Source organism: Peromyscus leucopus, chromosome 8a, assembly GCF_004664715.2.
Source record: "Peromyscus leucopus breed LL Stock chromosome 8a, UCI_PerLeu_2.1, whole genome shotgun sequence".
In the NCBI taxonomy this organism is placed as follows: Eukaryota; Metazoa; Chordata; class Mammalia; order Rodentia; family Cricetidae; genus Peromyscus; species Peromyscus leucopus.
Window position 1 is genome coordinate 13,032,807 of NC_051085.1, and position 13,900 is coordinate 13,046,706.

Sequence of the window (13,900 nt, forward strand, 5' to 3'; positions counted from 1 at the left end):
TTGCTTGAGAGAGCAAGCACATCTATACAACCAGAAACCCACCTTTCAGGCACAGTAATAAAAGTGACTATGATATATTAGGAGCATAACTGGAACTCCAGTTCCTCAAGATAGGTCATCAAATTCACTTCTTCCTGGTGCTGTCCAAGGAAAGAATGTAGATGGGGCTATGCTGGTTCCGCAGCTCAAAAATACTGGGGAAGATAAGGAGTACCAAGTTCTTCTGAGTTTGTTACTCCACAGTCTATAAAATAAATTGATTCAATTTTATTTTCAGTTTTCACTCATGGTTGCTAACAACAATATGGCTGTAGTGACCTTGAAGAACTTAGCGTACTCATCAGTCAATAGGTCTAGATTAGGTACCATGATTAATAGAAAGGAGTGATGTTAACTTGTTCTGATAAATGCAGATTGGATGATGCCTGCAAAGGTAATTGTAGGGGCTGTAACTCAGTTAGATGTAGATTGGCATGCATGAGCTCCTCCATTCAATCTCCACTACCATTAAATAACTACCTAAATAAATGATTCTTATATCACACTGTATAGTGTGGTCATGACCCACAACTCAAAAGGCTGTGTGAAAAGGAAAATGATAAACAGGAATAAAATGAGCTGTGTGTAGAGCAATGAGAAGTAATGAGGATGAGACTTTCAGAAATCTAAGATACTTTACAGTAGGGCTCTAAGATGTCTGTAATTAGTGTCCCCTTATAGGAGTAATCTGGAGGTAGTGTTGATAAACCAGATCCTCTAGTCTGTAGAACAAAAATATGATTCTGGAATGTTATATGAAATTTTCATTAAACAGAGGGCTGGAGAAATGACTTCATTGGTAAAGTGCATGATACACAAACGTGAAGACTCGAATTTGATTCCTAGAACAAAAGTTTGACATAGATGCATGTCCACCTAATTCAGTTCTAGGGAGCAGACATAGGAAGATCCCCAAGGCTCACTGACCATCCAGCCAAATAATTGGTGTAATCAAGATTCAGTGGAAAACCTTAAGTCAAAAAGTAAAGTGGAGAGCAACTCAAGAAAACTGAACACCAGGTTCTGGTCTCTACACGTATGTGAATAAATGTACATAAGCACCTACATAAACACATGAACATGTATACACACACACACACACACACACACATACACAAATATGCTTGCACTCATGCATGCATGCATACATGCACACACATTTCAATGAAAAAGATGTCCTTTTTTTGTTTTAAGTCACCTAATCAGAATGGAATTTTCATATGCCCAAGTTCCACTGTGTTTTAATCACTCCCAAATACCTATGGGTAAATCAAATGATCCACAGCTATTGAACTGCTTTTGGCTATGTTGAAATTTAAAGTCTGCTTGCGGTTGTGTTGTATAAGGTTAAATAATTTTTGTTTTACTCTGCCAAAAAAAATCATTATATAAAATCTAAAATTAAAGAGGCTGATTTTAATTCCCAGCTATTTCTTATAATTCATAAGGATGAACTAATATTACAATGTCATCCTCTTTCTGTCAATCATCTCAGTTTCTAGAAGCATCACCTTTTGATACTTTAACAAGTTTACCAGAATTTTTTAACCAAATTAGGAAATATTCTGTTAAAATCCTCCCAAAAGCTCCTTGTGAGGAAGGTAACAGCATATCAAATGATCAGGAAGGAAACTTGATGCCTGAAAAGTAAGAGTACTCAAAAAGGTTGATTCCAGGTCTCTCTCAAGAGAAATTCTTCAAAACTATAATCTTTGATTCCCCTGCTGTCTCCAAGACTTGGATTCGTGACTGATTTTCCATCACTGTGAGCAGCACTATGATATAGAAGATGTCCAATGGCATTTGTCCAGTGAATACATGGATGGAATGAGGAGAGGGAATGTGGAGATTCAAAGAATGACAATGGTAAGGTGGTAATTATTATAATGCAAGATCCCATGGATGAAGCATAAAACATGATCATACGGCATCTATAGAGAAAGGATGGCTTATGCCCCAAGAACCAAAGTGGAAAGATATATGAGGCAGCAGTCAGTTTGAAACTGAGTGGGAGGCTGTCATATAGGTGAACTCAAAGTACACAATTAGAAACAATTAGAGATGATGGAGAAATTGATAAATGATATTTAATTCTTCCTTTAAAAGAATGACTCATTTATGAATAACTTTCTTAGTCTGGGGCAAAGGTGCCCTTGTTAAAATTGTAGAAGACACTAAATCAACTCTGACTTTAGGGTTGGAAGATAACACCTGTTGAACTATAGGCTCTTCCAGATCTCTGCCATCTTCCCTCCAATGATTCTACTTACCTCCAACCACTGATGACTGAAGTGAGCTTCACAGAACAGCAGAACTCAGCATCTTATTTAATGATAAGAATAAGCTCATCTACTGATCAAATAAAATGGCTATTAGCTAGAATATTTTGTTTTTAAAGGGAGACAATTTAAGGCCAGTGATTCCATTAATAATTTCCAATCAATCAACTGAGTGTTTTCATGACTCAGTAGGGAGAAATAAAATCGAGTTGCCAACTTAATCATTTCAATATCAAGGGTGGAATGAAAAATGGATACTATAGTCTTAGCTAGTTCCATGAGCAGATTAACAATTTATAAACAACTATGAATTGCATGTAAAATTTGAGTCATTAGTGGGTAAGAAGAAACTAATGCCTTATTCTCTTAAGTATTAATATGTGGCTATCATAGAAGTGGGCTCCAAAAGGCCTGCTCATGCACCATGGATGGACTCTGATCCTGTTGCCAGGGGGCTCCCCAAGCATATCATGCTGCACAACTGTGTCACTATGCAGAGGCCTAGTCCAGCCACTTCTATGATGGACACTTTGCACAGACCTGGGGTAGGAGGAGGGGTTTGGACCTGCCTCTACTAAATGTACCTCCCTATGGAAGGCCTTACCTTCTTGTAGGAGGGAAGGGAGAGTGGGTTGGGATGGAGAGACGGGGGGGTGGTAGGATGGAAGAGGGGGATCATTGGTATGTAAAATGAATAAAAAATTTTTCTTAATTAAAAAAATAAAAAAGATGTGGTTTATCTATGGTGATGCTTTATGCTTCAAATTAGTACATTAGTTTGCATGCATTTTTCTGAAAACAAATGCATCTATCAGACATTGGTTCTGGTTGGTGTACAAGCATTGAATCTGGCTCTTCTTTTGTACATTGAAGTTGGGTTTTGGCTTTGTTATACAGAAATTAGTTCTTGTTCTCGTTCATATTATCATTTTTGCCTTACTTCATTAATGAGTAAGTTCCTCCAGTTTTTATCCAAGTTTATTTTTGTGGTGAACGAAATATCTGGCCATTCTTGAGTCTGTGTCCCCATGCTGTGTGATGGTCAGGAAGCTGAAGGAGCATGCCTAAGATGGAGGTTCAGATCAGGAGAATTAGCATGAGAAGGCTACAGCAGACTCTTCAGATGGGGAGTAGGACAGGTAATATCTCCGTCCATAAATGGGAGCAAATGACCCTTGATTCAGGGGGGCACAGATTAGAAAGTGCAGTGGTAGTTCAGTCAGAAACGTGATCAATTAAAACTGTTAAATGGGGCCACAGAGTGCCTCAGTGGTTAACAACATGTGCTGCTCTTCTAGAGGTCTAGAAGTCTTTCCCAGCACCCAAATTAGGGAGGTTAAAACAGCCTGTAATTCTAGTTCCAAGGGATGTGATGTCTTCCCCTGATCCCAGTGGATACCTTGTGGTATATGCATACACAGACAAATAAATAAAAATAAAATTAATTCTTAAAAAAAAAGAAAGGTTGTACTAAAGGTTGCGGAAGAAATGTTGTTAACCCTACAACACAGAGTTGGGCTGCCGGTCAGATGAAATGGGATATGAGGAATCCACACAAGTCAGCAAGCCAGGTTGTCTATAGAAAACTAAATACACAGTAGCATTTACAAAAGGTTTAATTGTCCTCTCAGTCTACACCATCTTTCAATCACAATCTATCAAAAGTTTAGTGTGTCAACACTATACTGTATTATATATCATATTTAATTATCAAAACAGTTCAGTAGGACTTACATTTTAAATCAATGTTTATTGAACTAGTGATTAATTAAAGTTATTATTTTTATTATTTGAGCTTTTGAAAATGATAATTATTTATTATACTCAAAGATTAGGAAATTTTGATTTTCTTCCAATAAATCATATGCTAAGGTGCCAATTTCACTTCCGTTGCTGTCATAAAAATACGCTGACAGAAAGCTACTCAGGAAAGAAAGGATTTATTTTAGTTTACAATTACAGATGGCAGTCCATCATTGTAGGGAAGTTAAGGGCTCTGAAACTTAAAGCAGATAGTCACATCATATCCAGTCAAAAGCAGAAGGAAATGAAATCATTCATTCTAACACTCAGCTGCTTTCATCTACTTTTGTACATTCCAGGATCCAAACCCAGGGAATGGTATTACCCACAAAGGGCTAGGTCTTCCCATGTCAATCAACACTATTAAGACAATCTGCAACAGACATGACCACAGGTCAAAAAATACTTATAAAAATAGTACCTTCTTAGACATTTTTCCCAGGTGAGTATAAGTTGTGTCAAGTTGACAATTAAAATGAACCATTACAGCTGGTACTTAACTTATTTAAGTTAAAAGTTTTCAAATTTCTACTACATAAAGTTTGACATATTTCTGCTATACCAGTCCACATAGCATATTTGCACAATTTAATATTTTAAAACCAAAATAAACTAATTATCCATAAGAAAGATCAAGGAAAACTTTTGAAAGCTTAATATTTAAAGCCAATGGTTTCTATACAAAAGTATATATTTTAAGAACAAAATATAAACTATAGTTACTTCATTTAGTTTATAAAGATTTTGTTATATATTTATATAGCTTATATATATATATATATATTTATAAAAGTTCATTAATATATTTCCACTATAACTTACTGTCAACATGTTTACCTATCAGCTGATATAAGGTCATCAATGCTTATATACTAGGATGTGTAGTGTCTGTATTTGAGGCAATTAGATGATTAAACAGCATTCATGGGGGAGAATTAACCTGAAGCTCATGTGTCTTTGTTGTTAGAACATTGTCCATAAGGCATTTCTTTACATTTCAAAGCTTAGAAATTTAATCTCTCTACATCTTTGGTTTTTTTAATCACCCGAAACCTTCTCATCAGGAAATTTTTCAAAGAATAAATCATTAACACCCTCAGGTACTAGAAGTCTTTAGACACCTCAGCTAAAGTTCAAGCCACTTATTTCTGAAGACAGATGGGGAAAAAGTGAAAGCTTGAATGGATTCATTGCTTGGCTTTCACACTCCATGACAAATCTAATTGTGTGCTACTTTCTCCCATTACGGGGTAATGTGAATGGCATCTGTTTAAAATATGAACACAATTAAATGATTTTTCACAGTCATATGTGTGCTTTGGTGTCTGTCAATTTCTAATTGGGTTTATGCTGAAGTAAAGGGCTCTGGGTAGCATTATACATGTCCCAGAATTGCCACAGAAAAACAATTCAAGTGGGAGAAGAAAAGAAGGAAATCTCTTACCCCAGCTTTTCATGCTGAGACTCCAAACTGGGTTTTCTCTCGTCCTCAAATACCAGAATTTTAGTAAATGTTCTAAGAAAAAGCCATCAAATTTGGTTTCCTCTTTTAAATAAATAAATTAGTTAAAAGTGCAACATGAGAAAAATGTTTACAGAGATGTAGGTTCTTGGCAGTGGAGGCAAAAGTGACACAGATAGCCAAATTTTATGAATCTTCTCTGACTTTTGTTCTCTGCAGTGGTGATGGCATGATTTGACTGCATAAAGGAGCCTAAATCTAAGGGAGAAATGCCTCATTCTAAGACCGAAAAAGAAGTAAGAGTGCCTTCATGATTTGAGAATGATTAAAATAACCCTTGTAAACTCATCCAACATAAATCACATGAAGACTTTATAATTTACACTAATTTATTTGGGGGCTGGTTCCTCTCTTTGTTTCTGCGAGGCTGACTATGAGCATATTATTTGTAGACAACAGTATAGGCAGCCTGTCTTGAAAACAGAAGTATGCAGAATGCTGAATTAGCCTCTTTCTCTATAGAGAGAAATGACTGTAATAGATTCTGAGTTAAACTGTATGTCTAGGCTAAGGTCTTGAATGGGCTAATGTCCATTAACAATCAACAAATTAGTAAATTGCCTTTATTGAAATTTCTTTTCTCAACCTAATGGTTTGTTTAACTGATGGCCAATGTGACCATTAGGAGCTATTAGCATGTTAAGAGGGTATTAAATAAAGCCAACAGTTGGCCTTAAAAACAAAAGGATAAATACAGCACAATTTATTATTTTGCTGGGCTAAGCAAACACAATTTCGATGCATTGCTGCCTTCTGACAACGCCAGTAGTCATCTGTTGAATACATATTCAACTGGGATAGGAACAAGAAGATCAGCAAATCTGCGATCTGCTCAACTCCCGATTGTCCGAGCTGGTCTGCAGACATTAAATTCTGAGCTGTGTGTATTGATTCATCTAAAAGTTTGTCTTCTCTTGGATTTTTCTGCCAAGCATCATTATTATGAATAAGGAGAATAGATATTGGAAGCAGATGTGAGTAAAGCTGCCTTGACATGAAGTCAGTTACAAATGAACTGTGTACTGAAGCAAAGAAGGATCAGACAGGAGTATCCTAGAGAATTGTGTACTTAAAACCCTACTGCAGATTCTTTAAAGTTTCTAATATGTATCACTTCCTGTTATTGTTTTAATATCTAGGAAAGCAGACCTAAGATTGCCATATGAAGTAGTAGCTGACAAGAAGCTCCTTCCATTTCGTTTGCTTTAATTTGATTCAAATCCCTGTTTACTGTTTGGTTTTCAGAGTTTTATTTCTGACAATGCATCACAAAAGAGAAATGTCTAAATCTACGTCCTTCTCTCAGTCTGTGTGTCACAACTATGCTATGCCAGAAATATGAATGGATGCAGCGGTGTTTTCCACAATGTCAACCATCCATTCACCAGCTACATTGGCTTAATTAGCTGCAGTTTACTAGGTAGCCCCTATTTCCCTTAATGGTTGCCCATTGGCAGACATAAGTTCTTTTACTCAATATTTAGAGGTAATATTGACTCTCAGATCATACATTCTACCTCACAAAGTTATGTAGGTAAATATGAAAGTTGCATAATGCCTAGAAAAAAATGTTGAAAGACTACAAAACTCAAAAAAGGCCTTACTGGATGCAGAGGCAGAGAACTGACGGAGATGGCAGGAGTCACAACAGTCGCTCAGGTAGGGAATAAGTAATTCATATGGCGAACTGTTGAAGAGATAGACCTTGGGGCAAAGTACAGTACTCGGTTCTAATGAATGGATGGATATACAATGAATGCACACAGGGGTTCTGATGATAGCTCAGTAAGTCCATTACTATTGCAGTGTTAGGTTAGTATGCGACTCTGCAGATGAGAGTGAAGTGTGTTCAATCTGTTGTCTGACCTGTGCTTTGTTGTTTGTGTTTTCCTGATTTTTCTCTTTATGAGCACATGCTAACCTGTTTTGTTAAGTTTGTAGGTGGTATCTGTTCTAGTTTGTGTTCTATTGCTTTGATAAAGATGACTTTCACCCAAAGCATCTTTGGGAGTTTGCTTGGCTTCAATGTGTTAATCACTGTCCATCACTGAAGGAAGCTAAAGCAGGAACTCAAGCTGGATAGGTTCCTGGAAGTAGGGATTAGAGCAGAAACCATGGAGGAACATTGTTTGCATGGCTTCCCATGGCTTGCTCAGTCTGCTTTCTTGTACCACCTGGGACTACCAGCCCAGGGTTGGCATTGCTCACAGTAGCATCATCAATAACTAATGAACAAAATACCCCACAGACTTGCCTATTGGCCATGATAGAGGTATTTTCTCAGCTGAGGGCCTCTCTTCACAGATGACACTAGCTTGTGTCAAGTTGATGAAAAACATAACTAGCACCATGAATTTCACTTCCAGGAATAACTTATTTATCAGTATGCCTTGTGTTGGTGCTGAAAAGTTAGTGGTATGAATGTTCTTAAGAGAGAAGCAGCCACTTCATTTCACATTTGCCTATTCTGCATTGGAAAATGGAATCAGTCAGAGCCTGGCACATCCTAAAAGTTGTTGTTTCATGTAATATAAAATATAACAGGACACAGCCTGTTCTTCACATTGTGTTTTCCAAGAGTGATACAGAAATGACATCTGTAACAGACCTTGAATATCACCTTAATGTGGCTCCATTTATTAGGATCTCACCGTGGTCCCTCCTCAGGGCCCCTGTCCTAGTGATCTGTGTTATAAGATTCTGCAGGAAACATACAGAACATAGTGTAGAATATAAATGGTGTTTTCTTTCACAAGACAAAGTGGAACACTCTCTGGAAATGGCTAGACCTTTTTTTCAGGAACCAATACTGAGGTCAACAGCAAATGTAAATTTACTAATTTACATTTCCCAAAGCAGCACATAAGAGGAATAAGGATTCTGCCCTTGGCTACATAGAGAACTTGAGGTTAACTTGGGCTATGTGAGCCACTATATCAAATAGTAGTGGTAATAGTAATGACGTAGGGATGACACCAAACTAAAATACCTTTGATTAGATGTGAGGGAAGTAGTTTCTGCATTGACTGACAGGAAGACCAAAAATGTGACAAGTTCTGCTCTGCACTTGAGTGGCAGATTCTGGAAAACTCCTCTTCTGGTCTTTTTAGATATCTCTGTGAGATGGGTACCAAAGTCGTGATTGTAACTCAGACTAGATCAGGAAATTTCTGTAATTTGATGATAATGAAAACCTATTCAGGTTATATCTCAGTCAGGACTTTAACTGGGACTAGCAAGGTACAGTGTGGTTCCTGAACCGCAGTAAAGACCCTTGATTTGTGGGCATAGAGTGACATCGAGTCTACTCACCATGGTTAACCAGTTTGACTGGATTTGAAATGGATTAGGAGGCAAACCACTGGATGTGTCTGTGAAGACTTTTTCCAAAAGAATTAACTGACGAGGGTAGACCCACATTCAATGTATGTGGTACCATCCCATGAGTTCGGTCTCGCATTGCACAAAATAGAGGAAGTGCTTGGAGCATCAGTATTCATCTCTCTCTGTCTCCTGACATTTGGGCTGTTATCAGCTTCTGATTCTGCTGAAAAAGGCACATGATGCTCAGCATCTCTTCTTAGACCGTACGCTAGAATACAGTCTTTCTTCTCCCAGTTGCTTTGGTGAGTGTCTTGCTGCAGCAACAAAAACATTAAGTAACGCCTACATTTTTTCTGTTATTTGAAGTGATCCTTCGCCAAAGTAGGGCACCTGAACTTTTATAGTATAATTAAAGAGAAAATTTTCAAAGGGCATTGTTCCATGCCAGGCTTTGGACAACTTTACTGAGATTTTTTAATTGGAACAATCATTCTGAAGGATTAATCTACAAGAATTCATACAGAGGTTTTTTTTGGTTTTTGTTTCTGTTTTTTTCAAGTAGAGATGAAGAAAGCTACTGAAGACCAAACCCAAAATAAATGAGAACTTTGGACATTCTATGACACAGGAAACTGATTATAGAGAGCTACAGAAAGTTGGCTTCTAGAGGCTCAAAAAGCTAAAGAAGTACTTTGTAGTCAGTGCTAACTACATGCTCTGGCAAAGCCTACATTTGCTTCTAAGCAGCCTAACATGGCCCTGTGTATGGTCTCTGGTTTTCTTAGTTTACACCCCAATTGTAATTGCAAGCATGTATGTTGTTCACTTCCAAACACCGTATGTATTTTGTGAGGTCCAACCCTTAAAGGAAGCATTTTCTCTATTCTGATGCCGAGTATTTTGTTTGCTCTAAGTTCAAGATCTGGAGAAAAAAAAAAACAACACATGGAGAACTGCCTTCCTAGCCTGAAGGCACCTGTGTGCTGATGTAGCTTCCCACTCTCAAGGTTAAGCAGAGCACCCCATGCCTGTGGCTAGGATTCCTGAAAGCCACCTTTTCCCTGGCATGATGAGCTTTTCCCTAGAAAATTCTTTTCTGAGTGCTGTCATCAAGAAAAGGTCAATTCAAATCTGTTTTCCTTCTTAGAATCTTGGGTAAGAATTTATTTTTTGTTGAGCAAGACTATGTGCTGTTTTATAGAACCACTAAGCAGATTACCACTAGAAAAGGCGTAAAAATGTTGCCACAGTGCAATGCCTGACAGTATTCTGTCTGACTCAGCTAAGTCTAGCCCCTCCTAACTAAATGCTGTCCTTTTACCCAACTGTCAGGGATGGGTGATGTTTTCATGGACTTATGGTGAAAGGTGATGAAGGAGGAGGAAGGTTGCCAGGTGCTCTTTCTCAGGAAGAAACATGATCTGAGGTCTAGCTCTTTCTACTCTTCGTGGTGATGATGCAAACGGCCTCTTGTTAATTTTGCACTGTGGTTCAGTTCAAAAGAAGTAGGAAACTGCCTGTCTCCTAATGTGGTTTTACAACTTAACAGATCTAATAACACAAAAATTATGCATGGACTAGGTAGTCCACATATGATCCAATGATGGACAGAGTAATTGGAGTGACTAGGATGCATGGAATGGGTGGAGGAGGGTGTTCTGTTCCCTTTGAACCTTGGTTAAAAATTTGTGTATGCCCACAGCTCAGAAAACATGGCCTAGTGTTTCCAAATAAATTGTTGCATTATGTATTTCAAATTATACTAGAGATTGAAGATTGGGTAATAAAATTATTCTTCTGTGATTGACCTTTAAAATTCATTTATACCTCCTTTAAATTTAAATGGAAAGCAGACACTTAATTCTATGTCTATGTATCTACTCTTATATTGAAGACTGATTCAATACTTGAAGGGACAAAATGTCATAGATGAATCCTATGTAAGAGCTCATTCCTCGCAGTTCCTGGGGATTCATATGTCTGTATAGATTGCCAAAAAAAGATATGTAGAATTATTCTGTGGTAAATCCTTATAAACACAGAATTATCTTAGATTAGAGTTTAAGATTATGACATAATTTAAAATATATACCATATTTTAACCAAGATACAAATGCAAAATAAACACAATTAAAATATCATCCATAAGATGACTACATTTGGGTGATATGCTTTGGTGTATTACTATAATATAGCAAAACAAGAAAAATGATGTTCTGACAATGCAAACTTTTATAATGGTCATACAAATTTCTTACAGTCAATGAAAGTAAGTACCTTTTCAGCAAATAGAAAATGATTTTTTTAATATTCAGTATTCTCTAAAATTCAATTGAATGTTGACCTTTTAATTAAGTTTCCTTATGAGATGATTTCAGAATAAATAACGTTGTGATTTAAATGAGAAATGTCCTTCACAGGCTCATTATTTGAACACTTGGTCCCCAGTTGGTAGTGATATTTGAGGGATGTTCTAGAACTTCTAGGAGGTACAGCCTTGCTAAAGGAAACACCTCACTATGGGAAAGCTTTGAAAGACTCTACCCTCCCTTCATGTCCAGTTCACCCTCTCTGTGTCCTGTTGAAGTGGAGCATGTGACCTCTTAGCTTCCTGCTTCTGTCTTCATGATTACCCTGGGCTGCCATGCATCTACAACAATGATGGACTCTATGCATTTGGACTCAGAAGTCAAAATAAACACTTTTTCAATAAGTTGTTTTTACTCATTGTGCTTTATCATGGCAACAGAAAAGCATTGAATAACGATAACAAAGAAAAGATAACTATTTCGAACCTACATGTGTAAATACAAGGACTTGTCAGTGAAACTTGCAGTACAAATGTTTGTCTGATCCTTGAGGATGTGGTTATCATGAAAAGAATAACACTGGGAAAGTGCACAGCCTAGAGCAGATGGCTCTGTGTCACCATAGGTTATTCACGAGATGTGTAAAAATAGACAAGTCACTTAATTGCTCTGTGACTTCTCTTTGCCTTATGCATTAGAAAATCTGACTTAATGATAGCATATATACCTCACGGCCATAGCATGTTTGAGCAAAATGACAAAGTTGATTAGTCAGGTATTTTAGAATGACCAATATCATTCTATAAAATGGTTTTATATTTATATTTCGAAAATAATAATTTTCAGTTTATGCAGATGTCAACAAATGGCATGGCATACAATGTTAAGGTCTAGAAACAAGACACAAGACTAAATAGATAAGTTGTGTGATTAAGTCTTTAATCACACAAATTGAATTTAAGATATGACTTAAATACCTCAGACACAAAGAATGAATGCTATAAAAATTATAGTCTAATGTAAGTTGATATTTCAGCCTAAATTACTGTTTGTTTTGCAAGTAGATCCAAAAACTTAAGTCTCAGCACTTAATTGGAATCTCACCAAAAACACATGCTCCCTTTAAAAGTAGAAATGTTGATAAGTCATGGGAAATGCAGGTTAACAGAGGAAGTCAGACAGCTGGCTGGAAAGATGCTATTTCTTTCCTCTTCCCATTCCTTGCAGAGAGCTCAGTTCTAATATGGCAATGGCACTCTGACAACTGCATGATAATCCAAATTATGGACTTAAAGTCGAGAAAAAGCCAAAGGTCCAACTTATCTTTTGATAGGCTCCCACCATCTTGTCAATTTTTCACTGTTTCTATTATCGTCTCAACAATGAGCCCTCAGGACACACAGTTCCTTAAGAGTTCTAAAAGAAGTTGTCTTTCTTTGTTAAGAAAAGAAAAAGCATCTCTCAGTGGAACATACTCCTAAATGTACACAACCATTTTTCTCATTAAACTACCTATCCCCAGGGTCTGACAATATGGGGTCTGTCTGTAAACTTACAGTTATGCTCATAAGCAGGTTACAATCATTAAAGAACACAGGTTTAAGAACAACTCCAGCTGTTACCACCGCTTAGACCTTCACTTTTTTTCCAGTTAGAGTAACTTGATAAATATATTTTGAGTAAATCAAAGATATTTTCAAATTATCAGACTGCATAGTTCAATGTTGCAGAGCACTTTATAACAAAATTTAATAAAGTTTCTAAAGCTAGAGTTGGGACACTTGTTTAGGGGAAAGAAAAATGTTTTCAGTATTTTTCCCAGTTCTATTGTATGTAAATGTATCTCAAAGAAAGCATTTATCTAAGAAAGAAACAAACAGGTATTTTCTTAATAAAATAAATGATCCTCTTTCTCAACTGTGAGTTTGCAGTCATCAATACCACTGCAAAAGTAGCTTCCTTGCCCTTTACAGTCAGTGGGAGCATGGACCATGGACAGCCACAAGGTGTCCTGTGGCAGTACAGACCACAGTAATCAACATGGCCCTCTGCTGAAGGATGATCCATGGACACCATCATCATAGCCTTTAGCATAGGCCAAGAACATCAATGTGGCCTCCAGGGCAACATGGGCCACTGCTGTGAGAAGTCTTTCTGTATGCTTTGAATATGTGTTATTCTGATTGGTTGATAAAGAAAGCTGTGTTGGCCTATGGCAAGGCAGCTTAGAAGCAGGCAGGAAATCCAAGCAGATATATGGAGAGAAGACAGGAGAAAAAGGAGAGATGTCAGCTGCCACCCAAGCATCAGCAAGATGCCAGCAGATTGGTAATGCCACGGCTACATGGCAACTTATAGATTAATAGAAATGGGTTAGGTTATAAGAGCTAGCTAACAAGAAGTTTGAACCATAGGCCATCCAGTTCATAATTAATATAAGCCTCTGTGTGTTTACTTGGGTCTGAGTGGCTGTGGGATCAGGCAGAACACAGGAAAACTTCCAGCTACAGGCCATTGACACCAATTGTTGTGGAATATTAGCTAAAGATATATTACATTATTTTATGCTGTGGAATATTTGTTTTCTGATGCAAAGATCTGTTGCATTCTTATGTTACATTTGT